General features: G+C 39.3%; 1 protein-coding gene and 23 non-coding genes across 31 annotated transcripts in view; all 24 read right to left on the reverse strand.

The window, feature by feature from the left end:
- Positions 1 to 27,987, reverse strand: part of TEX14 (testis expressed 14, intercellular bridge forming factor) — a 477,154-nt gene that overhangs the window by 208,791 nt on the left and 240,376 nt on the right. The gene's annotated exons all lie outside the window — the stretch shown is intronic.
- Positions 553 to 768, reverse strand: LOC137554888 (small nucleolar RNA U3). The gene has a single exon (XR_011027603.1). It is a non-coding gene; the product is annotated as a small nucleolar RNA U3 (small nucleolar RNA).
- LOC137554911 (small nucleolar RNA U3) lies at positions 1,813 to 2,027 on the reverse strand. The gene has a single exon (XR_011027625.1). It is a non-coding gene; the product is annotated as a small nucleolar RNA U3 (small nucleolar RNA).
- LOC137554961 (small nucleolar RNA U3) lies at positions 2,901 to 3,116 on the reverse strand. Its single transcript, XR_011027673.1, has one exon. It is a non-coding gene; the product is annotated as a small nucleolar RNA U3 (small nucleolar RNA).
- LOC137555019 (small nucleolar RNA U3) lies at positions 4,169 to 4,384 on the reverse strand. Its single transcript, XR_011027728.1, has one exon. It is a non-coding gene; the product is annotated as a small nucleolar RNA U3 (small nucleolar RNA).
- On the reverse strand, positions 5,435 to 5,650 carry LOC137554844 (small nucleolar RNA U3). The gene has a single exon (XR_011027560.1). It is a non-coding gene; the product is annotated as a small nucleolar RNA U3 (small nucleolar RNA).
- Positions 6,524 to 6,739, reverse strand: LOC137554889 (small nucleolar RNA U3). Its single transcript, XR_011027604.1, has one exon. It is a non-coding gene; the product is annotated as a small nucleolar RNA U3 (small nucleolar RNA).
- Positions 7,784 to 7,998, reverse strand: LOC137554912 (small nucleolar RNA U3). The gene has a single exon (XR_011027626.1). It is a non-coding gene; the product is annotated as a small nucleolar RNA U3 (small nucleolar RNA).
- Positions 8,872 to 9,087, reverse strand: LOC137554962 (small nucleolar RNA U3). The gene has a single exon (XR_011027674.1). It is a non-coding gene; the product is annotated as a small nucleolar RNA U3 (small nucleolar RNA).
- LOC137554924 (small nucleolar RNA U3) lies at positions 10,132 to 10,347 on the reverse strand. The gene has a single exon (XR_011027637.1). It is a non-coding gene; the product is annotated as a small nucleolar RNA U3 (small nucleolar RNA).
- LOC137554913 (small nucleolar RNA U3) lies at positions 11,400 to 11,614 on the reverse strand. Its single transcript, XR_011027627.1, has one exon. It is a non-coding gene; the product is annotated as a small nucleolar RNA U3 (small nucleolar RNA).
- Positions 12,488 to 12,702, reverse strand: LOC137554966 (small nucleolar RNA U3). The gene has a single exon (XR_011027677.1). It is a non-coding gene; the product is annotated as a small nucleolar RNA U3 (small nucleolar RNA).
- Positions 13,747 to 13,961, reverse strand: LOC137554914 (small nucleolar RNA U3). Its single transcript, XR_011027628.1, has one exon. It is a non-coding gene; the product is annotated as a small nucleolar RNA U3 (small nucleolar RNA).
- On the reverse strand, positions 14,835 to 15,050 carry LOC137554985 (small nucleolar RNA U3). The gene has a single exon (XR_011027695.1). It is a non-coding gene; the product is annotated as a small nucleolar RNA U3 (small nucleolar RNA).
- Positions 16,451 to 16,666, reverse strand: LOC137554948 (small nucleolar RNA U3). The gene has a single exon (XR_011027661.1). It is a non-coding gene; the product is annotated as a small nucleolar RNA U3 (small nucleolar RNA).
- On the reverse strand, positions 17,719 to 17,934 carry LOC137554935 (small nucleolar RNA U3). Its single transcript, XR_011027648.1, has one exon. It is a non-coding gene; the product is annotated as a small nucleolar RNA U3 (small nucleolar RNA).
- LOC137555001 (small nucleolar RNA U3) lies at positions 18,987 to 19,202 on the reverse strand. Its single transcript, XR_011027710.1, has one exon. It is a non-coding gene; the product is annotated as a small nucleolar RNA U3 (small nucleolar RNA).
- Positions 20,076 to 20,291, reverse strand: LOC137554852 (small nucleolar RNA U3). Its single transcript, XR_011027568.1, has one exon. It is a non-coding gene; the product is annotated as a small nucleolar RNA U3 (small nucleolar RNA).
- On the reverse strand, positions 21,165 to 21,380 carry LOC137554986 (small nucleolar RNA U3). The gene has a single exon (XR_011027696.1). It is a non-coding gene; the product is annotated as a small nucleolar RNA U3 (small nucleolar RNA).
- LOC137554950 (small nucleolar RNA U3) lies at positions 22,781 to 22,996 on the reverse strand. The gene has a single exon (XR_011027662.1). It is a non-coding gene; the product is annotated as a small nucleolar RNA U3 (small nucleolar RNA).
- On the reverse strand, positions 24,049 to 24,264 carry LOC137554936 (small nucleolar RNA U3). Its single transcript, XR_011027649.1, has one exon. It is a non-coding gene; the product is annotated as a small nucleolar RNA U3 (small nucleolar RNA).
- LOC137555003 (small nucleolar RNA U3) lies at positions 25,317 to 25,532 on the reverse strand. Its single transcript, XR_011027712.1, has one exon. It is a non-coding gene; the product is annotated as a small nucleolar RNA U3 (small nucleolar RNA).
- On the reverse strand, positions 26,406 to 26,621 carry LOC137554930 (small nucleolar RNA U3). Its single transcript, XR_011027643.1, has one exon. It is a non-coding gene; the product is annotated as a small nucleolar RNA U3 (small nucleolar RNA).
- LOC137554840 (small nucleolar RNA U3) lies at positions 27,674 to 27,889 on the reverse strand. Its single transcript, XR_011027556.1, has one exon. It is a non-coding gene; the product is annotated as a small nucleolar RNA U3 (small nucleolar RNA).

Below are 27,987 nucleotides of genomic sequence, written 5' to 3' on the forward strand. Positions count from 1 at the left end.
TACACTTATCCCCAGTGAAGACAGATAAGACCAGCTCATCCCATCTCATTTTCTTTTAAAATTCATTGCCCTATGGCTTGCCAACTAGACGAGAAGCCTAATTATTGAGCATCTTACCTCTCTCCTAATACCTGGAAAATGTAGCAGTGCATAAAAGTAACTACTAAAATCTGCAAGAAGAGCTCTCCAGGAGAAGCGGGAGGGTTCGGAACCCGAAGGGTTGGGGATCAGCAGCAGGCTAAACCACATTTTTTAGCTTGTGAAACAGGATTGCAAAGCTAAAGGTAGGAATCGCAAATGGGGTTTAAGAAGAGTCAGTGTTTGAGATTAGCTGTTAATTTAGATTTCAAAACAAATCTGATAAAAAATTGTACAATCAACGCTTCCATAAAATGATTTTACGAATTTTTCAAAAGCAACCAATTGCTAGTTCCTGACAATTTTCACAATTCAAACCTACACAGCAAACACCAGAATCTGACAATAACATGTATGCAGAAGCCCAACACTTCAATGCACAATTCTATCAATTATTTTGTAAAGTTAAATACAATCACTCAGTTTGTGTTTTCTCCCGCCAATCATCACATAAGTGAAGACAGGAACAGTCATCAACAGCAAACAGTTACTACCAAAGTAGAACTGAACACTCAATTCATGCTCAGGAGAAACCACTTTAGCTCTTCATCGTGATTGGTGAGTTTGGACACCTTCGAGCACATTCCAACAGTCAAAAACTATAAAAATGATCCCTGAAAGTATAGTCCTAAATCTCAATTCAGACAACTCAACATCAGGAATTATCAAGCTCCTTTTCATATTAAAGTGATATTCAATACACTATGGTACTTAACAATAAAGTGTTAGGAACATCATATTCAAGCAACATGTCATTTTTTTGAAAGTTGCTACTTGAGTTTCTACATTGCAGCAAAAATCAATATAAACGCATGGTGGTACTCTGAGAGACATTTAACAGCATACAATACTCCGCTACAAATTTGCATAGGTGACATCCACTGACCAGCCAGAAAATATCCCACCTCCAGCAGGCGCTCGGGATCTCTGTTTACCAGTTCACTACACTTATCCCCAGTGAAGACAGATAAGACCAGCTCATCCCATCTCATTTTCTTTTAAAATTCATTGCCCTATGGCTTGCCAACTAGACGAGAAGCCTAATTATTGAGCATCTTACCTCTCTCCTAATACCTGGAAAACGTAGCAGTGCATAAAAGTAACTACTAAAATCTGCAAGAAGAGCTCTCCAGGAGAAGCGGGAGGGTTCGGAACCCGAAGGTTTGGGGATCAGCAGCAGGCTAAACCACATTTTTTGCCTGTGCCTCAGTGGTTTGTCCGTTTGGAGGTAATGCAAAAACAAATTCAGGTGTACGGTCAACCCTCTAAAATGATTTCAGTTGGATGGAAGCTGAACAGGCACCAAAGATGGACAGATGGCCCAAACGGTGATTACTTACTAGGGTTAGGAGCTTAGTAAAAGGGATGGGTAGATTTAGCTTGTGAAACAGGATTGCAAAGCTAAAGGTAGGAATCGCAAATGGGGTTTAAGAAGAGTCAGTGTTTGAGATTAGCTGTCAATCAGATTTCAAAACAAATCTGATAAAAAATGGTACAATCAACACTTCCATAAAATGATCTTACGAATTTTTCAAAAGAAACCAATTGCTAGTTCCTGACAATTTTCACAATTCAAACCTACACAGCAAACACCAGAATCTGACAATAACATGTATGCAGAAGCCCAACACTTCAATGCACAAATCTATAAATTATTTTGTAAAGTTAAATACAATCACTCAGTTTGTGTATCTCCCGCCAATCATCACATAAGTGAAGACAGGAACAATCATCAACAGCAAACAGTTACTACCAAAGTAGAACTGAACACTCAATTCATGCTCAGGAGAAACCACTTTAGCTCTTCATCGTGATTGGTGAGTTTGGACACCTTCGAGCACATTCCAACAGTCAAAAACTATAGAAATGATCCCTGAAAGTATAGTCCTAAATCTCAATTCAGACAACTCAACATCAGGAATTATCAAGCTCCTTTTCATATTAACGTGATATTCAATACACTATGGTACTTAACAATAAAGTGTTAGGAACATCATATTCAAGCAACATGTCATTTTTTTGAAAGTTGCTACTTGAGTTTCTACATTGCAGCAAAAATCAATATAAACGCATGGTGGTACTCTGAGAGACATTTAACAGCATACAATACTCCGCTACAAATTTGCATAGGTGACATCCACTGACCAGCCAGAAAATATCCCACCTCCAGCAGGTGTTATGTAGCTCGGGATCTCTGTTTACCAGTTCACTACACTTATCCCCAGTGAAGACAGATAAGACCAGCTCATCCCATCTCATTTTCTTTTAAAATGTATTGCCCTATGGCTTACCAACTAGACGAGAAGCCTAATTATTGAGCATCTTACCTCTCTCCTAATACCTGGAAAACGTAGCAGTGCATAAAAGTAACTACTAAAATCTGCAAGAAGAGCTCTCCAGGAGAAGCGGGAGGGTTCGGAACCCGAAGGTTTGGGGATCAGCAGCAGGCTAAACCACATTTTTTAGCTTGTGAAACAGGATTGCAAAGCTAAAGGTAGGAATCGCAAATGGGGTTTAAGAAGAGTCAGTGTTTGAGATTAGCTGTTAATTTGGATTTCAAAACAAATCTGATAAAAAATGGTACAATCAACGCTTCCATAAAATGATTTTACGATTTTTTCAAAAGCAACCAATTGCTAGTTCCTGACAATTTTCACAATTCAAACCTACACAGCAAACACCAGAATCTGACAATAACATGTATGCAGAAGCCCAACACTTCAATAAACAAATTTAAAAATTATTTTGTAGAGTTAAATACAATCACTCAGTTTGTGTTTTCTCCCGCCAATCATCACATAAGTGAAGACAGGAACAGTCATCAACAGCAAACAGTTACTACCAAAGTAGAACTGAACACTCAATTCATGCTCAGGAGAAACCACTTTAGCTCTTCATCGTGATTGGTGAGTTTGGACACCTTCGAGCACATTCCAACAGTCAAAATCTATAGAAATGATTCAAGAAAGTATAGTCCTAAATCTCAATTCAGACAACTCAACATCAGGAATTATCAAGCTCCTTTTCATATTAAAGTGATATTCAATACACTATGGTACTTAACAATAAAGTGTTAGGAACATCATATTCAAGCAACATGTCATTTTTTTGAAAGTTGCTACTTGAGTTTCTACATTGCAGCAAAAATCAATATAAACGCATGGTGGTACTCTGAGAGACATTTAACAGCATACAATACTCCGCTACAAATTTGCATAGGTGACATCCACTGACCAGCCAGAAAATATCCCACCTCCAGCAGGTGTTATGTAGCTCGGGATCTCTGTTTACCAGTTCACTACACTTATCCCCAGTGAAGACAGATAAGACCAGCTCATCCCATCTCATTTTCTTTTAAAATTCATTGCCCTATGGCTTGCCAACTAGACGAGAAGCCTAATTATTGAGCATCTTACCTCTCTCCTAATACCTGGAAAACGTAGCAGTGCATAAAAGTAACTACTAAAATCTGCAAGAAGAGCTCTCCAGGAGAAGCGGGAGGGTTCGGAACCCGAAGGTTTGGGGATCAGCAGCAGGCTAAACCACATTTTTTGCCTGTGCCTCAGTGGTTTGTCCGTTTGGAGGTAATGCAAAAACAAATTTAGGTGTACGGTCAACCCTCTAAAATGATTTCAGTTGGATGGAAGCTGAACAGGCACCAAAGATGGACAGATGGCCCAAACGGTAATTACTTACTAGGGTTAGGAGCTTAGTAAAAGGGATGGGTAGATTTAGCTTGTGAAACAGGATTGCAAAGTTAAAGGTAGGAATCGCAAATGGGGTTTAAGAAGAGTCAGTGTTTGAGATTAGCTGTCAATCAGATTTCAAAACAAATCTGATAAAAAATGGTACAATCAACGCTTCCATAAAATGATTTTACGAATTTTTCAAAAGCAACCAATTGCTAGTTCCTGACAATTTTCACAATTCAAACCTACACAGCAAACACCAGAATCTGACAATAACATGTATGCAGAAGCCCAACACTTCAATGCACAAATCTATCAATTATTTTGTAAAGTTAAATACAATTACTCAGTTTGTGTTTTCTCCCACCAATCATCACATAAGTAAAGACAGGAACAGTCATCTACAGCAAACAGATACTACCAAAGTAGAACTGAACACTCAATTCATGCTCAGGAGAAACCACTTTAGCTCTTCATCGTGATTGGTGAGTTTGGACACTTTCAAACACATTCCAACAGTCAAAAACTATACAAATGACCCCTGAAAGTAAAGTCCTAAAGCTCTATTCTGACAACTCTACATCAGGAATTATCAAGCTCCTTTTCATATTAGAGTGATATTCAATACACTATGGTACTTAACAATAAAGTGTTAGGAACATCATATTCAAGCAACATGTCATTTTCTTGAAAGTTGCTACTTGAGTTTCTACATTGCAGCAAAAATCAATATAAACGCATGGTGGTACTCTGAGAGACATTTAACAGCATACAATACTCCGCTACAAATTTGCATAGGTGACATCCACTGACCAGCCAGAAAATATCCCACCTCCAGCAGGTGTTATGTAGCTCGGGATCTCTGTTTACCAGTTCACTACACTTATGCCCAGTGAAGACAGATAAGACCAGCTCATCCCATCTCATTTTCTTTTAAAATGCATTGCCCTATGGCTTGCCAACTAGATGAGAAGCCTATTTATTGAGCATCTTACCTCTCTCCTTATACCTGGAAAACGTAGCAGTGCATAAAAGTAACTACTAAAATCTGCAAGAAGAGCTCTCCAGGAGAAGCGGGAGGGTTCGGAACCCAAAGGTTTGGGGATCAGCAGCCTAAACCACATTTTTTGCCTGTGCCTCAGTGGTTTGTCCGTTTGGAGGTAATGCAAAAACAAATTCAGGTGTACGGTCAACCCTCTAAAATGATTTCAGTTGGATGGAAGCTGAACAGGCACCAAAGATGGACAGATGGCCCAAACGGTGATTACTTACTAGGGTTAGGAGGTTAGTAAAAGGGATGGGTAGATTTTGCTTGTGAAACAGGATTGCAAAGCTAAAGGTAGGAATCGCAAATGGGGTTTAAGAAGAGTCAGTGTTTGAGATTAGCTGTTAATTTAGATTTCAAAACAAATCTGATAAAAAATGGTACAATCAACGCTTCCATAAAATGATTTTACGAATTTTTCAAAAGCAACCAATTGCTAGTTCCTGACAATTTTTACAATTCAAACCTACACAGCAAACACCAGAATCTGACAATAACATGTATGCAGAAGCCCAACACTTCAATGCACAAATCTATAAATTATTTTGTAAAGTTAAATACAATCACTCAGTTTGTGTTTTCTCCCGCCAATCATCACATAAGTGAAGACAGGAACAGTCATCAACAGCAAACAGTTACTACCAAAGTAGAACTGAACACTCAATTCATGCTCAGGAGAAACCACTTTAGCTCTTCATCGTGATTGGTGAGTTTGGACACCTTCGAGCACATTCCAACAGTCAAAAACTATAGAAATGATCCCTGAAAGTATCGTCCTAAATCTCAATTCAGACAACTCAACATCAGGAATTATCAAGCTCCTTTTCATATTAAAGTGATATTCAATACACTATGGTACTTAACAATAAAGTGTTAGGAACATCATATTCAAGCAACATGTCATTTTTTTGAAAGTTGCTACTTGAGTTTCTACATTGCAGCAAAAATCAATATAAACGCATGGTGGTACTCTGAGAGACATTTAACAGCATACAATACTCCGCTACAAATTTGCATAGGTGACATCCACTGACCAGCCAGAAAATATCCCACCTCCAGCAGGCGTTATGTAGCTCGGGATCTCTGTTTACCAGTTCACTACACTTATCCCCAGTGAAGACAGATAAGACCAGCTCATCCCATCTCATTTTCTTTTAAAATTCATTGCCCTATGGCTTGCCAACTAGACGAGAAGCCTAATTATTGAGCATCTTACCTCTCTCCTAATACCTGGAAAATGTAGCAGTGCATAAAAGTAACTACTAAAATCTGCAAGAAGAGCTCTCCAGGAGAAGCGGGAGGGTTCGGAACCCGAAGGGTTGGGGATCAGCAGCAGGCTAAACCACATTTTTTAGCTTGTGAAACAGGATTGCAAAGCTAAAGGTAGGAATCGCAAATGGGGTTTAAGAAGAGTCAGTGTTTGAGATTAGCTGTTAATTTAGATTTCAAAACAAATCTGATAAAAAATTGTACAATCAACGCTTCCATAAAATGATTTTACGAATTTTTCAAAAGCAACCAATTGCTAGTTCCTGACAATTTTCACAATTCAAACCTACACAGCAAACACCAGAATCTGACAATAACATGTATGCAGAAGCCCAACACTTCAATGCACAATTCTATCAATTATTTTGTAAAGTTAAATACAATCACTCAGTTTGTGTTTTCTCCCGCCAATCATCACATAAGTGAAGACAGGAACAGTCATCAACAGCAAACAGTTACTACCAAAGTAGAACTGAACACTCAATTCATGCTCAGGAGAAACCACTTTAGCTCTTCATCGTGATTGGTGAGTTTGGACACCTTCGAGCACATTCCAACAGTCAAAAACTATAAAAATGATCCCTGAAAGTATAGTCCTAAATCTCAATTCAGACAACTCAACATCAGGAATTATCAAGCTCCTTTTCATATTAAAGTGATATTCAATACACTATGGTACTTAACAATAAAGTGTTAGGAACATCATATTCAAGCAACATGTCATTTTTTTGAAAGTTGCTACTTGAGTTTCTACATTGCAGCAAAAATCAATATAAACGCATGGTGGTACTCTGAGAGACATTTAACAGCATACAATACTCCGCTACAAATTTGCATAGGTGACATCCACTGACCAGCCAGAAAATATCCCACCTCCAGCAGGCGCTCGGGATCTCTGTTTACCAGTTCACTACACTTATCCCCAGTGAAGACAGATAAGACCAGCTCATCCCATCTCATTTTCTTTTAAAATTCATTGCCCTATGGCTTGCCAACTAGACGAGAAGCCTAATTATTGAGCATCTTACCTCTCTCCTAATACCTGGAAAACGTAGCAGTGCATAAAAGTAACTACTAAAATCTGCAAGAAGAGCTCTCCAGGAGAAGCGGGAGGGTTCGGAACCCGAAGGTTTGGGGATCAGCAGCAGGCTAAACCACATTTTTTGCCTGTGCCTCAGTGGTTTGTCCGTTTGGAGGTAATGCAAAAACAAATTCAGGTGTACGGTCAACCCTCTAAAATGATTTCAGTTGGATGGAAGCTGAACAGGCACCAAAGATGGACAGATGGCCCAAACGGTGATTACTTACTAGGGTTAGGAGCTTAGTAAAAGGGATGGGTAGATTTAGCTTGTGAAACAGGATTGCAAAGCTAAAGGTAGGAATCGCAAATGGGGTTTAAGAAGAGTCAGTGTTTGAGATTAGCTGTCAATCAGATTTCAAAACAAATCTGATAAAAAATGGTACAATCAACACTTCCATAAAATGATCTTACGAATTTTTCAAAAGAAACCAATTGCTAGTTCCTGACAATTTTCACAATTCAAACCTACACAGCAAACACCAGAATCTGACAATAACATGTATGCAGAAGCCCAACACTTCAATGCACAAATCTATAAATTATTTTGTAAAGTTAAATACAATCACTCAGTTTGTGTATCTCCCGCCAATCATCACATAAGTGAAGACAGGAACAATCATCAACAGCAAACAGTTACTACCAAAGTAGAACTGAACACTCAATTCATGCTCAGGAGAAACCACTTTAGCTCTTCATCGTGATTGGTGAGTTTGGACACCTTCGAGCACATTCCAACAGTCAAAAACTATAGAAATGATCCCTGAAAGTATAGTCCTAAATCTCAATTCAGACAACTCAACATCAGGAATTATCAAGCTCCTTTTCATATTAACGTGATATTCAATACACTATGGTACTTAACAATAAAGTGTTAGGAACATCATATTCAAGCAACATGTCATTTTTTTGAAAGTTGCTACTTGAGTTTCTACATTGCAGCAAAAATCAATATAAACGCATGGTGGTACTCTGAGAGACATTTAACAGCATACAATACTCCGCTACAAATTTGCATAGGTGACATCCACTGACCAGCCAGAAAATATCCCACCTCCAGCAGGTGTTATGTAGCTCGGGATCTCTGTTTACCAGTTCACTACACTTATCCCCAGTGAAGACAGATAAGACCAGCTCATCCCATCTCATTTTCTTTTAAAATGTATTGCCCTATGGCTTACCAACTAGACGAGAAGCCTAATTATTGAGCATCTTACCTCTCTCCTAATACCTGGAAAACGTAGCAGTGCATAAAAGTAACTACTAAAATCTGCAAGAAGAGCTCTCCAGGAGAAGCGGGAGGGTTCGGAACCCGAAGGTTTGGGGATCAGCAGCAGGCTAAACCACATTTTTTAGCTTGTGAAACAGGATTGCAAAGCTAAAGGTAGGAATCGCAAATGGGGTTTAAGAAGAGTCAGTGTTTGAGATTAGCTGTTAATTTGGATTTCAAAACAAATCTGATAAAAAATGGTACAATCAACGCTTCCATAAAATGATTTTACGATTTTTTCAAAAGCAACCAATTGCTAGTTCCTGACAATTTTCACAATTCAAACCTACACAGCAAACACCAGAATCTGACAATAACATGTATGCAGAAGCCCAACACTTCAATAAACAAATTTAAAAATTATTTTGTAGAGTTAAATACAATCACTCAGTTTGTGTTTTCTCCCGCCAATCATCACATAAGTGAAGACAGGAACAGTCATCAACAGCAAACAGTTACTACCAAAGTAGAACTGAACACTCAATTCATGCTCAGGAGAAACCACTTTAGCTCTTCATCGTGATTGGTGAGTTTGGACACCTTCGAGCACATTCCAACAGTCAAAATCTATAGAAATGATTCAAGAAAGTATAGTCCTAAATCTCAATTCAGACAACTCAACATCAGGAATTATCAAGCTCCTTTTCATATTAAAGTGATATTCAATACACTATGGTACTTAACAATAAAGTGTTAGGAACATCATATTCAAGCAACATGTCATTTTTTTGAAAGTTGCTACTTGAGTTTCTACATTGCAGCAAAAATCAATATAAACGCATGGTGGTACTCTGAGAGACATTTAACAGCATACAATACTCCGCTACAAATTTGCATAGGTGACATCCACTGACCAGCCAGAAAATATCCCACCTCCAGCAGGCGCTCGGGATCTCTGTTTACCAGTTCACTACACTTATCCCCAGTGAAGACAGATAAGACCAGCTCATCCCATCTCATTTTCTTTTAAAATTCATTGCCCTATGGCTTGCCAACTAGACGAGAAGCCTAATTATTGAGCATCTTACCTCTCTCCTAATACCTGGAAAACGTAGCAGTGCATAAAAGTAACTACTAAAATCTGCAAGAAGAGCTCTCCAGGAGAAGCAGGAGGGTTCGGAACCCGAAGGTTTGGGGATCAGCAGCAGGCTAAACCACATTTTTTGCCTGTGCCTCAGTGGTTTGTCCGTTTGGAGGTAATGCAAAAACAAATTCAGGTGTACGGTCAACCCTCTAAAATGATTTCAGTTGGATGGAAGCTGAACAGGCACCAAAGATGGACAGATGGCCCAAACGGTGATTACTTACTAGGGTTAGGAGCTTAGTAAAAGGGATGGGTAGATTTAGCTTGTGAAACAGGATTGCAAAGCTAAAGGTAGGAATCGCAAATGGGGTTTAAGAAGAGTCAGTGTTTGAGATTAGCTGTCAATCAGATTTCAAAACAAAGCTGATAAAACATGGTACAACCAACGCTTCCATAAAATGATTTTACAAATATTTCAAAAGCAACCAATTGCCAGTTCCTGACAATTTTCACAATTCAAACCTACACAGCAAACACCAGAATCTGACAATAACATGTATGCAGAAGCCCAACACTTCAATGCACAAGTCTATCAATTATTTTGTGAAGTTAAATACAATCACTCAGTTTGTGTTTTCTCCCACCAATCATCACATAAGTGAAGACAGGAACAGTCATCATCAGCAAACAGTTACTACCAAAGTAGAACTGAACACTCAATTCATGCTCAAGAGAAACCACTTTTGCTCTTCATCGTGATTGGTGAGTTTGGACACCTTCGAGCACATTCCAACAGTGAAAAACTATAGAAATGATCCCTGAAAGTATAGTCCTAAATCTCAATTCTGACAACTCAACATCAGGAATTATCAAGCTCCTTTTCATATTAGAGTGATATTCAATACACTATGGTACTTAACAATAAAGTGTTAGGAACATCATATTCAAGCAACATGTCATTTTTTTGAAAGTTGCTACTTGAGTTTCTACATTGCAGCAAAAATCAATATAAACGCATGGTGGTACTCTGAGAGACATTTAACAGCATACAATACTCCGCTACAAATTTGCATAGGTGACATCCACTGACCAGCCAGAAAATATCCCACCTCCAGCAGGCTTTATGTAGCTTGGGATCTCTGTTTACCAGTTCACTACACTTATCCCCAGTGAAGACAGATAAGACCAGCTCATCCCATCTCATTTTCTTTTAAAATTCATTGCCCTATGGCTTGCCAACTAGACGAGAAGCCTAATTATTGAGCATCTTACCTCTCTCCTAATACCTGGAAAACGTAGCAGTGCATAAAAGTAACTACTAAAATCTGCAAGAAGAGCTCTCCAGGAGAAGCGGGAGGGTTCGGAACCCGAAGGTTTGGGGATCAGCAGCAGGCTAAACCACATTTTTTGCCTGTGCCTCAGTGGTTTGTCCGTTTGGAGGTAATGCAAAAACAAATTCAGGTGTACGGTCAACCCTCTAAAATGATTTCAGTTGGATGGAAGCTGAACAGGCACCAAAGATGGACAGATGGCCCAAACGGTGATTACTTACTAGGGTTAGGAGCTTAGTAAAAGGGATGGGTAGATTTAGCTTGTGAAACAGGATTGCAAAGCTAAAGGTAGGAATCGCAAATGGGGTTTAAGAAGAGTCAGTGTTTGAGATTAGCTGTCAATCAGATTTCAAAACAAATCTGATAAAAAATGGTACAATCAACACTTCCATAAAATGATCTTACGAATTTTTCAAAAGAAACCAATTGCTAGTTCCTGACAATTTTCACAATTCAAACCTACACAGCAAACACCAGAATCTGACAATAACATGTATGCAGAAGCCCAACACTTCAATGCACAAATCTATAAATTATTTTGTAAAGTTAAATACAATCACTCAGTTTGTGTATCTCCCGCCAATCATCACATAAGTGAAGACAGGAACAATCATCAACAGCAAACAGTTACTACCAAAGTAGAACTGAACACTCAATTCATGCTCAGGAGAAACCACTTTAGCTCTTCATCGTGATTGGTGAGTTTGGACACCTTCGAGCACATTCCAACAGTCAAAAACTATAGAAATGATCCCTGAAAGTATAGTCCTAAATCTCAATTCAGACAACTCAACATCAGGAATTATCAAGCTCCTTTTCATATTAACGTGATATTCAATACACTATGGTACTTAACAATAAAGTGTTAGGAACATCATATTCAAGCAACATGTCATTTTTTTGAAAGTTGCTACTTGAGTTTCTACATTGCAGCAAAAATCAATATAAACGCATGGTGGTACTCTGAGAGACATTTAACAGCATACAATACTCCGCTACAAATTTGCATAGGTGACATCCACTGACCAGCCAGAAAATATCCCACCTCCAGCAGGTGTTATGTAGCTCGGGATCTCTGTTTACCAGTTCACTACACTTATCCCCAGTGAAGACAGATAAGACCAGCTCATCCCATCTCATTTTCTTTTAAAATGTATTGCCCTATGGCTTACCAACTAGACGAGAAGCCTAATTATTGAGCATCTTACCTCTCTCCTAATACCTGGAAAACGTAGCAGTGCATAAAAGTAACTACTAAAATCTGCAAGAAGAGCTCTCCAGGAGAAGCGGGAGGGTTCGGAACCCGAAGGTTTGGGGATCAGCAGCAGGCTAAACCACATTTTTTAGCTTGTGAAACAGGATTGCAAAGCTAAAGGTAGGAATCGCAAATGGGGTTTAAGAAGAGTCAGTGTTTGAGATTAGCTGTTAATTTGGATTTCAAAACAAATCTGATAAAAAATGGTACAATCAACGCTTCCATAAAATGATTTTACGAATTTTTCAAAAGCAACCAATTGCTAGTTCCTGACAATTTTCACAATTCAAACCTACACAGCAAACACCAGAATCTGACAATAACATGTATGCAGAAGCCCAACACTTCAATAAACAAATCTAAAAATTATTTTGTAGAGTTAAATACAATCACTCAGTTTGTGTTTTCTCCCGCCAATCATCACATAAGTGAAGACAGGAACAGTCATCAACAGCAAACAGTTACTACCAAAGTAGAACTGAACACTCAATTCATGCTCAGGAGAAACCACTTTAGCTCTTCATCGTGATTGGTGAGTTTGGACACCTTCGAGCACATTCCAACAGTCAAAATCTATAGAAATGATTCAAGAAGTATAGTCCTAAATCTCAATTCAGACAACTCAACATCAGGAATTATCAAGCTCCTTTTCATATTAAAGTGATATTCAATACACTATGGTACTTAACAATAAAGTGTTAGGAACATCATATTCAAGCAACATGTCATTTTTTTGAAAGTTGCTACTTGAGTTTCTACATTGCAGCAAAAATCAATATAAACGCATGGTGGTACTCTGAGAGACATTTAACAGCATACAATACTCCGCTACAAATTTGCATAGGTGACATCCACTGACCAGCCAGAAAATATCCCACCTCCAGCAGGCGCTCGGGATCTCTGTTTACCAGTTCACTACACTTATCCCCAGTGAAGACAGATAAGACCAGCTCATCCCATCTCATTTTCTTTTAAAATTCATTGCCCTATGGCTTGCCAACTAGACGAGAAGCCTAATTATTGAGCATCTTACCTCTCTCCTAATACCTGGAAAACGTAGCAGTGCATAAAAGTAACTACTAAAATCTGCAAGAAGAGCTCTCCAGGAGAAGCGGGAGGGTTCGGAACCCGAAGGTTTGGGGATCAGCAGCAGGCTAAACCACATTTTTTGCCTGTGCCTCAGTGGTTTGTCCGTTTGGAGGTAATGCAAAAACAAATTCAGGTGTACGGTCAACCCTCTAAAATGATTTCAGTTGGATGGAAGCTGAACAGGCACCAAAGATGGACAGATGGCCCAAACGGTGATTACTTACTAGGGTTAGGAGCTTAGTAAAAGGGATGGGTAGATTTAGCTTGTGAAACAGGATTGCAAAGCTAAAGGTAGGAATCGCAAATGGGGTTTAAGAAGAGTCAGTGTTTGAGATTAGCTGTCAATCAGATTTCAAAACAAATCTGATAAAAAATGGTACAATCAACACTTCCATAAAATGATCTTACGAATTTTTCAAAAGAAACCAATTGCTAGTTCCTGACAATTTTCACAATTCAAACCTACACAGCAAACACCAGAATCTGACAATAACATGTATGCAGAAGCCCAACACTTCAATGCACAAATCTATAAATTATTTTGTAAAGTTAAATACAATCACTCAGTTTGTGTATCTCCCGCCAATCATCACATAAGTGAAGACAGGAACAATCATCAACAGCAAACAGTTACTACCAAAGTAGAACTGAACACTCAATTCATGCTCAGGAGAAACCACTTTAGCTCTTCATCGTGATTGGTGAGTTTGGACACCTTCGAGCACATTCCAACAGTCAAAAACTATAGAAATGATCCCTGAAAGTATAGTCCTAAATCTCAATTCAGACAACTCAACATCAGGAATTATCAAGCTCCTTTTCATATTAACGTGATATTCAATACACTATGGTACTTAACAATAAAGTGTTAGGAACATCATATTCAAGCAACATGTCATTTTTTTGAAAGTTGCTACTTGAGTTTCTACATTGCAGCAAAAATCAATATAAACGCATGGTGGTACTCTGAGAGACATTTAACAGCATACAATACTCCGCTACAAATTTGCATAGGTGACATCCACTGACCAGCCAGAAAATATCCCACCTCCAGCAGGTGTTATGTAGCTCGGGATCTCTGTTTACCAGTTCACTACACTTATCCCCAGTGAAGACAGATAAGACCAGCTCATCCCATCTCATTTTCTTTTAAAATGTATTGCCCTATGGCTTACCAACTAGACGAGAAGCCTAATTATTGAGCATCTTACCTCTCTCCTAAAACCTGGAAAACGTAGCAGTGCATAAAAGTAACTACTAAAATCTGCAAGAAGAGCTCTCCAGGAGAAGCGGGAGGGTTCGGAACCCGAAGGTTTGGGGATCAGCAGCAGGCTAAACCACATTTTTTAGCTTGTGAAACAGGATTGCAAAGCTAAAGGTAGGAATCGCAAATGGGGTTTAAGAAGAGTCAGTGTTTGAGATTAGCTGTTAATTTAGATTTCAAAACAAATCTGATAAAAAATGGTACAATCAACGCTTCCATAAAATGATTTTACGAATTTTTCAAAAGCAACCAATTGCTAGTTCCTGACAATTTTCACAATTCAAACCTACACAGCAAACACCAGAATCTGACAATAACATGTATGCAGAAGCCCAACACTTCAATGCACAAATCTAAAAATTATTTTGTAAAGTTAAATACAATCACTCAGTTTGTGTTTTCTCCCGCCAATAATCACATAAGTGAAGACAGGAACAGTCATGAACAGCAAACAGTTACTACCAAAGTAGAACTGAACACTCAATTCATGCTCAGGAGAATCCACTTTAGCTCTTCATCGTGATTGGTGAGTTTGGACACTTTCGAGCACATTCCAACAGTCAAAAACTATAGAAATGATCCTTGAGAGTATAGTCCTTAATCTCAATTCTGACAACTCAACATCAGGAATTATCAAGCTCCTTTTCATATTAGAGTGATATTCAATACACTATGGTACTTAACAATAAAGTGTTAGGAACATCATATTCAAGCAACATGTCATTTTTTTGAAAGTTGCTACTTGAGTTTCTACATTGCAGCAAAAATCAATATAAACGCATGGTGGTACTCTGAGAGACATTTAACAGCATACAATACTCCGCTACAAATTTGCATAGGTGACATCCACTGACCAGCCAGAAAATATCCCACCTCCAGCAGGTGTTATGTAGCTCGGGATCTCTGTTTACCAGTTCACTACACTTATCCCCAGTGAAGACAGATAAGACCAGCTCATCCCATCTCATTTTCTTTTAAAATGTATTGCCCTATGGCTTACCAACTAGACGAGAAGCCTAATTATTGAGCATCTTACCTCTCTCCTAATACCTGGAAAACGTAGCAGTGCATAAAAATAACTACTAAAATCTGCAAGAAGAGCTCTCCAGGAGAAGCGGGAGGGTTCGGAACCCGAAGGTTTGGGGATCAGCAGCAGGCTAAACCACATTTTTTAGCTTGTGAAACAGGATTGCAAAGCTAAAGGTAGGAATCGCAAATGGGGTTTAACCTCCTGAGCGGTCTGGATGAGCTCAGCTCGTCCATCACCGCCGGAGGCTGCCGCTCAGGCCCTGCTGGGCCGATTTTTATCAAATAAAGTGCAGCACACGCAGCCGGCACTTTGCCAGCCGCGTGTGCTGCCTGATCGCCGCCGCTCTGCGGCGATTCGCCGCGAGCAGCGGTGAAAGAGGGCCCCCCTAGCCGCCTGAGCCCTGCGCAGCCGGAACAAAAAGTTCCGGCCAGCGCTAAGGGCTGGATCGGAGGCGGCTGACGTCAGGACGTCGGCTGACGTCGATGACGTCACTCCGCTCGTCGCTATGGCGACGATATAAGCAAAACAAGGAAGGCCGCTCATTGCGGCCTTCCTTGTTTATTCTGGGCGCCGGAGGCGATCGGAAGATCGCCTCCGGAGCGCCCTCTAGTGGGCTTTCATGCAGCCAACTTTCAGTTGGCTGCATGAAATATTTTTTTTTTTATTTAAAAAAAACCCTCCCGCAGCCACCCTGGCGATTTAATCAGAACGCAAGGGTGGTTAAGAAGAGTCAGTGTTTGAGATTAGCTGTTAATTTGGATTTCAAAACAAATCTGATAAAAAATGGTACAATCAACGCTTCCATAAAATGATTTTACGAATTTTTCAAAAGCAACCAATTGCTAGTTCCTGACAATTTTCACAATTCAAACCTACACAGCAAACACCAGAATCTGACAATAACATGTATGCAGGAGCCCAACACTTGAATGCACAAATCTATCAATTATTTTGTGAAGTTAAATACAATCACTCAGTTTGTGTTTTCTCCCACCAATAATCACATAAGTGAAGACAGGAACAGTCATCAACAGCAAACAGTTACTACCAAAGTAGAACTGAACACTCAATTCATGCTCAGGAGAATCCACTTTAGCTCTTCATCGTGATTGGTGAGTATGGACACTTTCGAGCACATGCCAACAGTCAAAAACTTTAGAAATGATCCCTGAAAGTATAGTCCTTAAGCTCAATTCTGACAACTCAACATCAGGAATTATCAAGCTCCTTTTCATATTAGAGTGATATTCAATACACTGTGGTACTTAACAATAAAGTGTTAGAAACATCATATTCAAGCAACATGTCATTTTTTTGAAAGTTGCTACTTGAGTTTCTACATTGCAGCAAAAATCAATATAAATGCATGGTGGTACTCTGAGAGACATTTAACAGCATACAATACTCCGCTACAAATTTGCATAGGTGACATCCACTGACCAGCCAGAAAATATCCCACCTCCAGCAGGTGTTATGTAGCTCGGGATCTCTGTTTACCAGTTCACTACACTTATCCCCAGTGAAGACAGATAAGACCAGCTCATCCCATCTCATTTTCTTTTAAAATGTATTGCCCTATGGCTTACCAACTAGACGAGAAGCCTAATTATTGAGCATCTTACCTCTCTCCTAATACCTGGAAAACGTAGCAGTGCATAAAAATAACTACTAAAATCTGCAAGAAGAGCTCTCCAGGAGAAGCGGGAGGGTTCGGAACCCGAAGGTTTGGGGATCAGCAGCAGGCTAAACCACATTTTTTGCCTGTGCCTCAGTGGTTTGTCCGTTTGGAGGTAATGCAAAAACAAATTCAGGTATACGGTCAACCCTCTAAAATGATTTTAGTTGGATGGAAGCTGAACAGGCACCAAAGATGGACAGATGGCCCAAACGGTGATTACTTACTAGGGTTAGGAGCTTAGTAAAAGGGATGGGTAGATTTAGCTTGTGAAACAGGATTGCAAAGCTAAAGGTAGGAATCGCAAATGGGGTTTAAGAAGAATCAGTGTTTGAGATTAGCTGTCAATCAGATTTCAAAACAAAGCTGATAAAAAATGGTACAATCAACGCTTCCATAAAATGATTTTATGAATTTTTCAAAAGCATCCAATTGCTAGTTCCTGACAATTTTCACAATTCAAACCTACACAGCAAACACCAGAATCTGACAATAACATGTATGCAGAAGCCCAACACTTCAATGCACAAATCTAAAAATTATTTTGTAAAGTTAAATACAATCACTCAGTTTGAGTTTTCTCCCGCTAATCATCACATAAGTGAAGACAGGAACAGTCATCAACAGCAAACAGTTCCTACCAAAGTAGAACTGAACACTCAATTCATGCTCAGGAGAAACCACTCTAGCTCTTCATCGTGATTGGTGAGTTTGGACACCTTCGAGCACATTCCAACAGTCAAAAACTATAGAATTGATCCCTGAAAGTAAAGTCCTAAATCTCAATTCTGACAACTCAACATCAGGAATTATCAAGCTCCTTTTCATATTAAAGTGATATTCAATACACTATGGTACTTAACAATAAAGTGTTAGGAACATCATATTCAAGCAACATGTCATTTTTTTGAAAGTTGCTACTTGAGTTTCTACATTGCAGCAAAAATCAATATAAACGCATGGTGGTACTCTGAGAGACATTTAACAGCATACAATACTCCGCTACAAATTTGCATAGGTGACATCCACTGACCAGCCAGAAAATATCCCACCTCCAGCAGGCGTTATGTAGCTCGGGATCTCTGTTTACCAGTTCACTACACTTATCCCCAGTGAAGACAGATAAGACCAGCTCAACCCATCTCATTTTCTTTTAAAATTCATTGCCCTATGGCTTACCAACTAGACGAGAAGCCTAATTATTGAGCATATTACCTCTCTCCTAATACCTGGAAAACGTAGCAGTGCATAAAAGTAACTACTAAAATCTGCAAGAAGAGCTCTCCAGGAGAAGCGGGAGGGTTCGGAACCCGAAGGTTTGGGGATCAGCAGCAGGCTAAACCACATTTTTTGCCTGTGCCTCAGTGGTTTGTCCGTTTGGAGGTAATGCAAAAACAAATTCAGGTGTACGGTCAACCCTCTAAAATGATTTCAGTTGGATGGAAGCTGAACAGGCACCAAAGATGGACAGATGGCCCAAACGGTGATTACTTACTAGGGTTAGGAGCTTAGTAAAAGGGATGGGTAGATTTAGCTTGTGAAACAGGATTGCAAAGCTAAAGGTAGGAATCGCAAATGGGGTTTAAGAAGAGTCAGTGTTTGAGATTAGCTGTCAATCAGATTTCAAAACAAAGCTGATAAAAAATGGTACAATCAACGCTTCCATAAAATGATTTTACAAATATTTCAAAAGCAACCAATTGCTAGTTCCTTACAATTTTCACAATTCAAACCTACACAGCAAACACCAGAATCTGACAATAACATGTATGCAGAAGCCCAACACTTCAATGCACAAATCTATCAATTATTTTGTGAAGTTAAATACAATCACTCAGTTTGTGTTTTCTCCCGCCAATCATCACATAAGTGAAGACAGGAACAGTCATCAACAGCAAACAGTTACTACCAAAGTAGAACTGAACACTCAATTCATGCTCAGGAGAATCCACTTTAGCTCTTCATCGTGATTGGTGAGTTTGGACACTTTCTAGCACATTCCAACAGTCAAAAACTATACAAATGACCCTAGAAAATATAATCCTAAATCTCAACTCAGACAACTCAACATCAGGAATTATCAAGCTCCTTTTCATATTAGAGTGATATTCAATACACTATGGTACTTAACAATAAAGTGTTAGGAACATTATATTCAAGCAACATGTCATTTTTTTGAAAGTTGCTACTTGAGTTTCTACATTGCAGCAAAAATCAATATAAACGCATGGTGGTACTCTGAGAGACATTTAACAGCATACAATACTCCGCTACAAATTTGCATAGGTGACATCCACTGACCAGCCAGAAAATATCCCACCTCCAGCAGGCGTTATGTAGCTCGGGATCTCTGTTTACCAGTTCACTACACTTATCCCCAGTGAAGACAGATAAGACCAGCTCATCCCATCTCATTTTCTTTTAAAATTCATTGCCCTATGGCTTGCCAACTAGACGAGAAGCCTAATTATTGAGCATCTTACCTCTCTCCTAATACCTGGAAAACGTAGCAGTGCATAAAAGTAACTACTAAAATCTGCAAGAAGAGCTCTCCAGGAGAAGCGGGAGGGTTCGGAACCCGAAGGTTTGGGGATCAGCAGCAGGCTAAACCACATTTTTTAGCTTGTGAAACAGGATTGCAAAGCTAAAGGTAGGAATCGCAAATGGGGTTTAAGAAGAGTCAGTGTTTGAGATTAGCTGTTAATTTAGATTTCAAAACAAATCTGATAAAAAATGGTACAATCAACGCTTCTATAAAATGATTTTACGAATTTTTCAAAAGCAACCAAATGCTAGTTCCTGACAATTTTCACAATTCAAACCTACACAGCAAACACCAGAATCTGACAATAACATGTATGCAGAAGCCCAACATTTCAATGCACAAATCTAAAAATTATTTTGTAAAGTTAAATACAATCACTCAGTTTGTGTTTTCTCCCACCAACCATCACATAAGTGAAGACAGGAACAGTCATCAACAGCAAACAGTTACTACCAAAGTAGAACTGAACACTCAATTCATGCTCAGGAGAAACCACTTTAGCTCTTCATCGTGATTGGTGAGTTTGGACACCTTCGAGCACATTCCAACAGTCAAAAACTATAGAAATGATCCCTGAAAGTATAGTCCTAAATCTCAATTCAGACAACTCAACATCAGGAATTATCAAGCTCCTTTTCATATTAACGTGATATTCAATACACTATGGTACTTAACAATAAAGTGTTAGGAACATCATATTCAAGCAACATGTCATTTTTTTGAAAGTTGCTACTTGAGTTTCTACATTGCAGCAAAAATCAATATAAACGCATGGTGGTACTCTGAGAGACATTTAACAGCATACAATACTCCGCTACAAATTTGCATAGGTGACATCCACTGACCAGCCAGAAAATATCCCACCTCCAGCAGGTGTTATGTAGCTCGGGATCTCTGTTTACCAGTTCACTACACTTATCCCCAGTGAAGACAGATAAGACCAGCTCATCCCATCTCATTTTCTTTTAAAATGTATTGCCCTATGGCTTACCAACTAGACGAGAAGCCTAATTATTGAGCATCTTACCTCTCTCCTAAAACCTGGAAAACGTAGCAGTGCATAAAAGTAACTACTAAAATCTGCAAGAAGAGCTCTCCAGGAGAAGCGGGAGGGTTCGGAACCCGAAGGTTTGGGGATCAGCAGCAGGCTAAACCACATTTTTTAGCTTGTGAAACAGGATTGCAAAGCTAAAGGTAGGAATCGCAAATGGGGTTTAAGAAGAGTCAGTGTTTGAGATTAGCTGTTAATTTAGATTTCAAAACAAATCTGATAAAAAATGGTACAATCAACGCTTCCATAAAATGATTTTACGAATTTTTCAAAAGCAACCAATTGCTAGTTCCTGACAATTTTCACAATTCAAACCTACACAGCAAACACCAGAATCTGACAATAACATGTATGCAGAAGCCCAACACTTCAATGCACAAATCTAAAAATTATTTTGTAAAGTTAAATACAATCACTCAGTTTGTGTTTTCTCCCGCCAATAATCACATAAGTGAAGACAGGAACAGTCATGAACAGCAAACAGTTACTACCAAAGTAGAACTGAACACTCAATTCATGCTCAGGAGAATCCACTTTAGCTCTTCATCGTGATTGGTGAGTTTGGACACTTTCGAGCACATTCCAACAGTCAAAAACTATAGAAATGATCCTTGAGAGTATAGTCCTTAATCTCAATTCTGACAACTCAACATCAGGAATTATCAAGCTCCTTTTCATATTAGAGTGATATTCAATACACTATGGTACTTAACAATAAAGTGTTAGGAACATCATATTCAAGCAACATGTCATTTTTTTGAAAGTTGCTACTTGAGTTTCTACATTGCAGCAAAAATCAATATAAACGCATGGTGGTACTCTGAGAGACATTTAACAGCATACAATACTCCGCTACAAATTTGCATAGGTGACATCCACTGACCAGCCAGAAAATATCCCACCTCCAGCAGGTGTTATGTAGCTCGGGATCTCTGTTTACCAGTTCACTACACTTATCCCCAGTGAAGACAGATAAGACCAGCTCATCCCATCTCATTTTCTTTTAAAATGTATTGCCCTATGGCTTACCAACTAGACGAGAAGCCTAATTATTGAGCATCTTACCTCTCTCCTAATACCTGGAAAACGTAGCAGTGCATAAAAATAACTACTAAAATCTGCAAGAAGAGCTCTCCAGGAGAAGCGGGAGGGTTCGGAACCCGAAGGTTTGGGGATCAGCAGCAGGCTAAACCACATTTTTTAGCTTGTGAAACAGGATTGCAAAGCTAAAGGTAGGAATCGCAAATGGGGTTTAACCTCCTGAGCGGTCTGGATGAGCTCAGCTCGTCCATCACCGCCGGAGGCTGCCGCTCAGGCCCTGCTGGGCCGATTTTTATCAAATAAAGTGCAGCACACGCAGCCGGCACTTTGCCAGCCGCGTGTGCTGCCTGATCGCCGCCGCTCTGCGGCGATTCGCCGCGAGCAGCGGTGAAAGAGGGCCCCCCTAGCCGCCTGAGCCCTGCGCAGCCGGAACAAAAAGTTCCGGCCAGCGCTAAGGGCTGGATCGGAGGCGGCTGACGTCAGGACGTCGGCTGACGTCGATGACGTCACTCCGCTCGTCGCTATGGCGACGATATAAGCAAAACAAGGAAGGCCGCTCATTGCGGCCTTCCTTGTTTATTCTGGGCGCCGGAGGCGATCGGAAGATCGCCTCCGGAGCGCCCTCTAGTGGGCTTTCATGCAGCCAACTTTCAGTTGGCTGCATGAAATATTTTTTTTTTTATTTAAAAAAAACCCTCCCGCAGCCACCCTGGCGATTTAATCAGAACGCAAGGGTGGTTAAGAAGAGTCAGTGTTTGAGATTAGCTGTTAATTTGGATTTCAAAACAAATCTGATAAAAAATGGTACAATCAACGCTTCCATAAAATGATTTTACGAATTTTTCAAAAGCAACCAATTGCTAGTTCCTGACAATTTTCACAATTCAAACCTACACAGCAAACACCAGAATCTGACAATAACATGTATGCAGGAGCCCAACACTTGAATGCACAAATCTATCAATTATTTTGTGAAGTTAAATACAATCACTCAGTTTGTGTTTTCTCCCACCAATAATCACATAAGTGAAGACAGGAACAGTCATCAACAGCAAACAGTTACTACCAAAGTAGAACTGAACACTCAATTCATGCTCAGGAGAATCCACTTTAGCTCTTCATCGTGATTGGTGAGTATGGACACTTTCGAGCACATGCCAACAGTCAAAAACTTTAGAAATGATCCCTGAAAGTATAGTCCTTAAGCTCAATTCTGACAACTCAACATCAGGAATTATCAAGCTCCTTTTCATATTAGAGTGATATTCAATACACTGTGGTACTTAACAATAAAGTGTTAGAAACATCATATTCAAGCAACATGTCATTTTTTTGAAAGTTGCTACTTGAGTTTCTACATTGCAGCAAAAATCAATATAAATGCATGGTGGTACTCTGAGAGACATTTAACAGCATACAATACTCCGCTACAAATTTGCATAGGTGACATCCACTGACCAGCCAGAAAATATCCCACCTCCAGCAGGTGTTATGTAGCTCGGGATCTCTGTTTACCAGTTCACTACACTTATCCCCAGTGAAGACAGATAAGACCAGCTCATCCCATCTCATTTTCTTTTAAAATGTATTGCCCTATGGCTTACCAACTAGACGAGAAGCCTAATTATTGAGCATCTTACCTCTCTCCTAATACCTGGAAAACGTAGCAGTGCATAAAAATAACTACTAAAATCTGCAAGAAGAGCTCTCCAGGAGAAGCGGGAGGGTTCGGAACCCGAAGGTTTGGGGATCAGCAGCAGGCTAAACCACATTTTTTGCCTGTGCCTCAGTGGTTTGTCCGTTTGGAGGTAATGCAAAAACAAATTCAGGTATACGGTCAACCCTCTAAAATGATTTTAGTTGGATGGAAGCTGAACAGGCACCAAAGATGGACAGATGGCCCAAACGGTGATTACTTACTAGGGTTAGGAGCTTAGTAAAAGGGATGGGTAGATTTAGCTTGTGAAACAGGATTGCAAAGCTAAAGGTAGGAATCGCAAATGGGGTTTAAGAAGAATCAGTGTTTGAGATTAGCTGTCAATCAGATTTCAAAACAAAGCTGATAAAAAATGGTACAATCAACGCTTCCATAAAATGATTTTATGAATTTTTCAAAAGCATCCAATTGCTAGTTCCTGACAATTTTCACAATTCAAACCTACACAGCAAACACCAGAATCTGACAATAACATGTATGCAGAAGCCCAACACTTCAATGCACAAATCTAAAAATTATTTTGTAAAGTTAAATACAATCACTCAGTTTGAGTTTTCTCCCGCTAATCATCACATAAGTGAAGACAGGAACAGTCATCAACAGCAAACAGTTCCTACCAAAGTAGAACTGAACACTCAATTCATGCTCAGGAGAAACCACTCTAGCTCTTCATCGTGATTGGTGAGTTTGGACACCTTCGAGCACATTCCAACAGTCAAAAACTATAGAATTGATCCCTGAAAGTAAAGTCCTAAATCTCAATTCTGACAACTCAACATCAGGAATTATCAAGCTCCTTTTCATATTAAAGTGATATTCAATACACTATGGTACTTAACAATAAAGTGTTAGGAACATCATATTCAAGCAACATGTCATTTTTTTGAAAGTTGCTACTTGAGTTTCTACATTGCAGCAAAAATCAATATAAACGCATGGTGGTACTCTGAGAGACATTTAACAGCATACAATACTCCGCTACAAATTTGCATAGGTGACATCCACTGACCAGCCAGAAAATATCCCACCTCCAGCAGGCGTTATGTAGCTCGGGATCTCTGTTTACCAGTTCACTACACTTATCCCCAGTGAAGACAGATAAGACCAGCTCAACCCATCTCATTTTCTTTTAAAATTCATTGCCCTATGGCTTACCAACTAGACGAGAAGCCTAATTATTGAGCATATTACCTCTCTCCTAATACCTGGAAAACGTAGCAGTGCATAAAAGTAACTACTAAAATCTGCAAGAAGAGCTCTCCAGGAGAAGCGGGAGGGTTCGGAACCCGAAGGTTTGGGGATCAGCAGCAGGCTAAACCACATTTTTTGCCTGTGCCTCAGTGGTTTGTCCGTTTGGAGGTAATGCAAAAACAAATTCAGGTGTACGGTCAACCCTCTAAAATGATTTCAGTTGGATGGAAGCTGAACAGGCACCAAAGATGGACAGATGGCCCAAACGGTGATTACTTACTAGGGTTAGGAGCTTAGTAAAAGGGATGGGTAGATTTAGCTTGTGAAACAGGATTGCAAAGCTAAAGGTAGGAATCGCAAATGGGGTTTAAGAAGAGTCAGTGTTTGAGATTAGCTGTCAATCAGATTTCAAAACAAAGCTGATAAAAAATGGTACAATCAACGCTTCCATAAAATGATTTTACAAATATTTCAAAAGCAACCAATTGCTAGTTCCTTACAATTTTCACAATTCAAACCTACACAGCAAACACCAGAATCTGACAATAACATGTATGCAGAAGCCCAACACTTCAATGCACAAATCTATCAATTATTTTGTGAAGTTAAATACAATCACTCAGTTTGTGTTTTCTCCCGCCAATCATCACATAAGTGAAGACAGGAACAGTCATCAACAGCAAACAGTTACTACCAAAGTAGAACTGAACACTCAATTCATGCTCAGGAGAATCCACTTTAGCTCTTCATCGTGATTGGTGAGTTTGGACACTTTCTAGCACATTCCAACAGTCAAAAACTATACAAATGACCCTAGAAAATATAATCCTAAATCTCAACTCAGACAACTCAACATCAGGAATTATCAAGCTCCTTTTCATATTAGAGTGATATTCAATACACTATGGTACTTAACAATAAAGTGTTAGGAACATTATATTCAAGCAACATGTCATTTTTTTGAAAGTTGCTACTTGAGTTTCTACATTGCAGCAAAAATCAATATAAACGCATGGTGGTACTCTGAGAGACATTTAACAGCATACAATACTCCGCTACAAATTTGCATAGGTGACATCCACTGACCAGCCAGAAAATATCCCACCTCCAGCAGGCGTTATGTAGCTCGGGATCTCTGTTTACCAGTTCACTACACTTATCCCCAGTGAAGACAGATAAGACCAGCTCATCCCATCTCATTTTCTTTTAAAATTCATTGCCCTATGGCTTGCCAACTAGACGAGAAGCCTAATTATTGAGCATCTTACCTCTCTCCTAATACCTGGAAAACGTAGCAGTGCATAAAAGTAACTACTAAAATCTGCAAGAAGAGCTCTCCAGGAGAAGCGGGAGGGTTCGGAACCCGAAGGTTTGGGGATCAGCAGCAGGCTAAACCACATTTTTTAGCTTGTGAAACAGGATTGCAAAGCTAAAGGTAGGAATCGCAAATGGGGTTTAAGAAGAGTCAGTGTTTGAGATTAGCTGTTAATTTAGATTTCAAAACAAATCTGATAAAAAATGGTACAATCAACGCTTCTATAAAATGATTTTACGAATTTTTCAAAAGCAACCAAATGCTAGTTCCTGACAATTTTCACAATTCAAACCTACACAGCAAACACCAGAATCTGACAATAACATGTATGCAGAAGCCCAACATTTCAATGCACAAATCTAAAAATTATTTTGTAAAGTTAAATACAATCACTCAGTTTGTGTTTTCTCCCACCAACCATCACATAAGTGAAGACAGGAACAGTCATCAACAGCAAACAGTTACTACCAAAGTAGAACTGAACACTCAATTCATGCTCAGGAGAAACCACTTTAGCTCTTCATCGTGATTGGTGAGTTTGGACACCTTCGAGCACATTCCAACAGTCAAAAACTATTGAAATGATCCCTGAAAGTATAGTCCTAAATCTCAATTCTGACAACTCAACATCAGGAATTATCAAGCTCCTTTTCATATTAAAGTGATATTCAATACACTATGGTACTTAACAATAAAGTGTTAGGAACATCATATTCAAGCAACATGTCATTTTTTTGAAAGTTGCTACTTGAGTTTCTACATTGCAGCAAAAATCAATATAAACGCATGGTGGTACTCTGAGAGACATTTAACAGCATACAATACTCCGCTACAAATTTGCATAGGTGACATCCACTGACCAGCCAGAAAATATCCCACCTCCAGCAGGCGTTATGTAGCTCGGGATCTCTGTTTACCAGTTCACTACACTTATCCCCAGTGAAGACAGATAAGACCAGCTCATCCCATCTCATTTTCTTTTAAAATTCATTGCCCTATGGCTTGCCAACTAGACGAGAAGCCTAATTATTGAGCATCTTACCTCTCTCCTAATACCTGGAAAACGTAGCAGTGCATAAAAGTAACTACTAAAATCTGCAAGAAGAGCTCTCCAGGAGAAGCGGGAGGGTTCGGAACCCGAAGGTTTGGGGATCAGCAGCAGGCTAAACCACATTTTTTGCCTGTGCCTCAGTGGTTTGTCCGTTTGGAGGTAATGCAAAAACAAATTCAGGTATACAGTCAACCCTCTAAAATGATTTCAGTTGGATGGAAGCTGAACAGGCACCAAAGATGGACAGATGGCCCAAACGGTGATTACTTACTAGGGTTAGGAGCTTAGTAAAAGGGATGGGTAGATTTAGCTTGTGAAACAGGATTGCAAAGCTAAAGGTAGGAATCGCAAATGGGGTTTAAGAAGAGTCAGTGTTTGAGATTAGCTGTCAATCAGATTTCAAAACAAAGCTGATAAAAAATGGTACAATCAACGCTTCCATAAAATGATTTTACGAATTTTTCAAAAGCAACCAATTGCTAGTTCCTGACAATTTTCACAATTCAAATCTACACAGCAAACACCAGAATCTGACAATAACATGTATGCAGAAGCCCAACACTTCAATGCACAAATCTAAAAATTATTTTGTAAAGTTAAATACAATCACTCAGTTTGTGTTTTCTCCCGCCAATCATCACATAAGTGAAGACAGGAACAGTCATCAACAGCAAACAGTTACTACCAAAGTAGAACTGAACACTCAATTCATGCTCAGGAGAAACCACTTTAGCTCTTCATCGTGATTGGTGAGTTTGAACACCTTCAAGCACATTCCAACAGTCAAAAACTATAGAAATGATCCCTGAAAGTATAGTCCTAAATCTCAATTCTGACAACTCAACATCAGGAATTATCAAGCTCCTTTTCATATTAGAGTGATATTCAATACACTATGGTACTTAACAATAAAGTGTTA

Source organism: Hyperolius riggenbachi, chromosome 2 (genome assembly GCF_040937935.1).
Source record: "Hyperolius riggenbachi isolate aHypRig1 chromosome 2, aHypRig1.pri, whole genome shotgun sequence".
NCBI classification, from domain to species: domain Eukaryota; kingdom Metazoa; phylum Chordata; class Amphibia; order Anura; family Hyperoliidae; genus Hyperolius; species Hyperolius riggenbachi.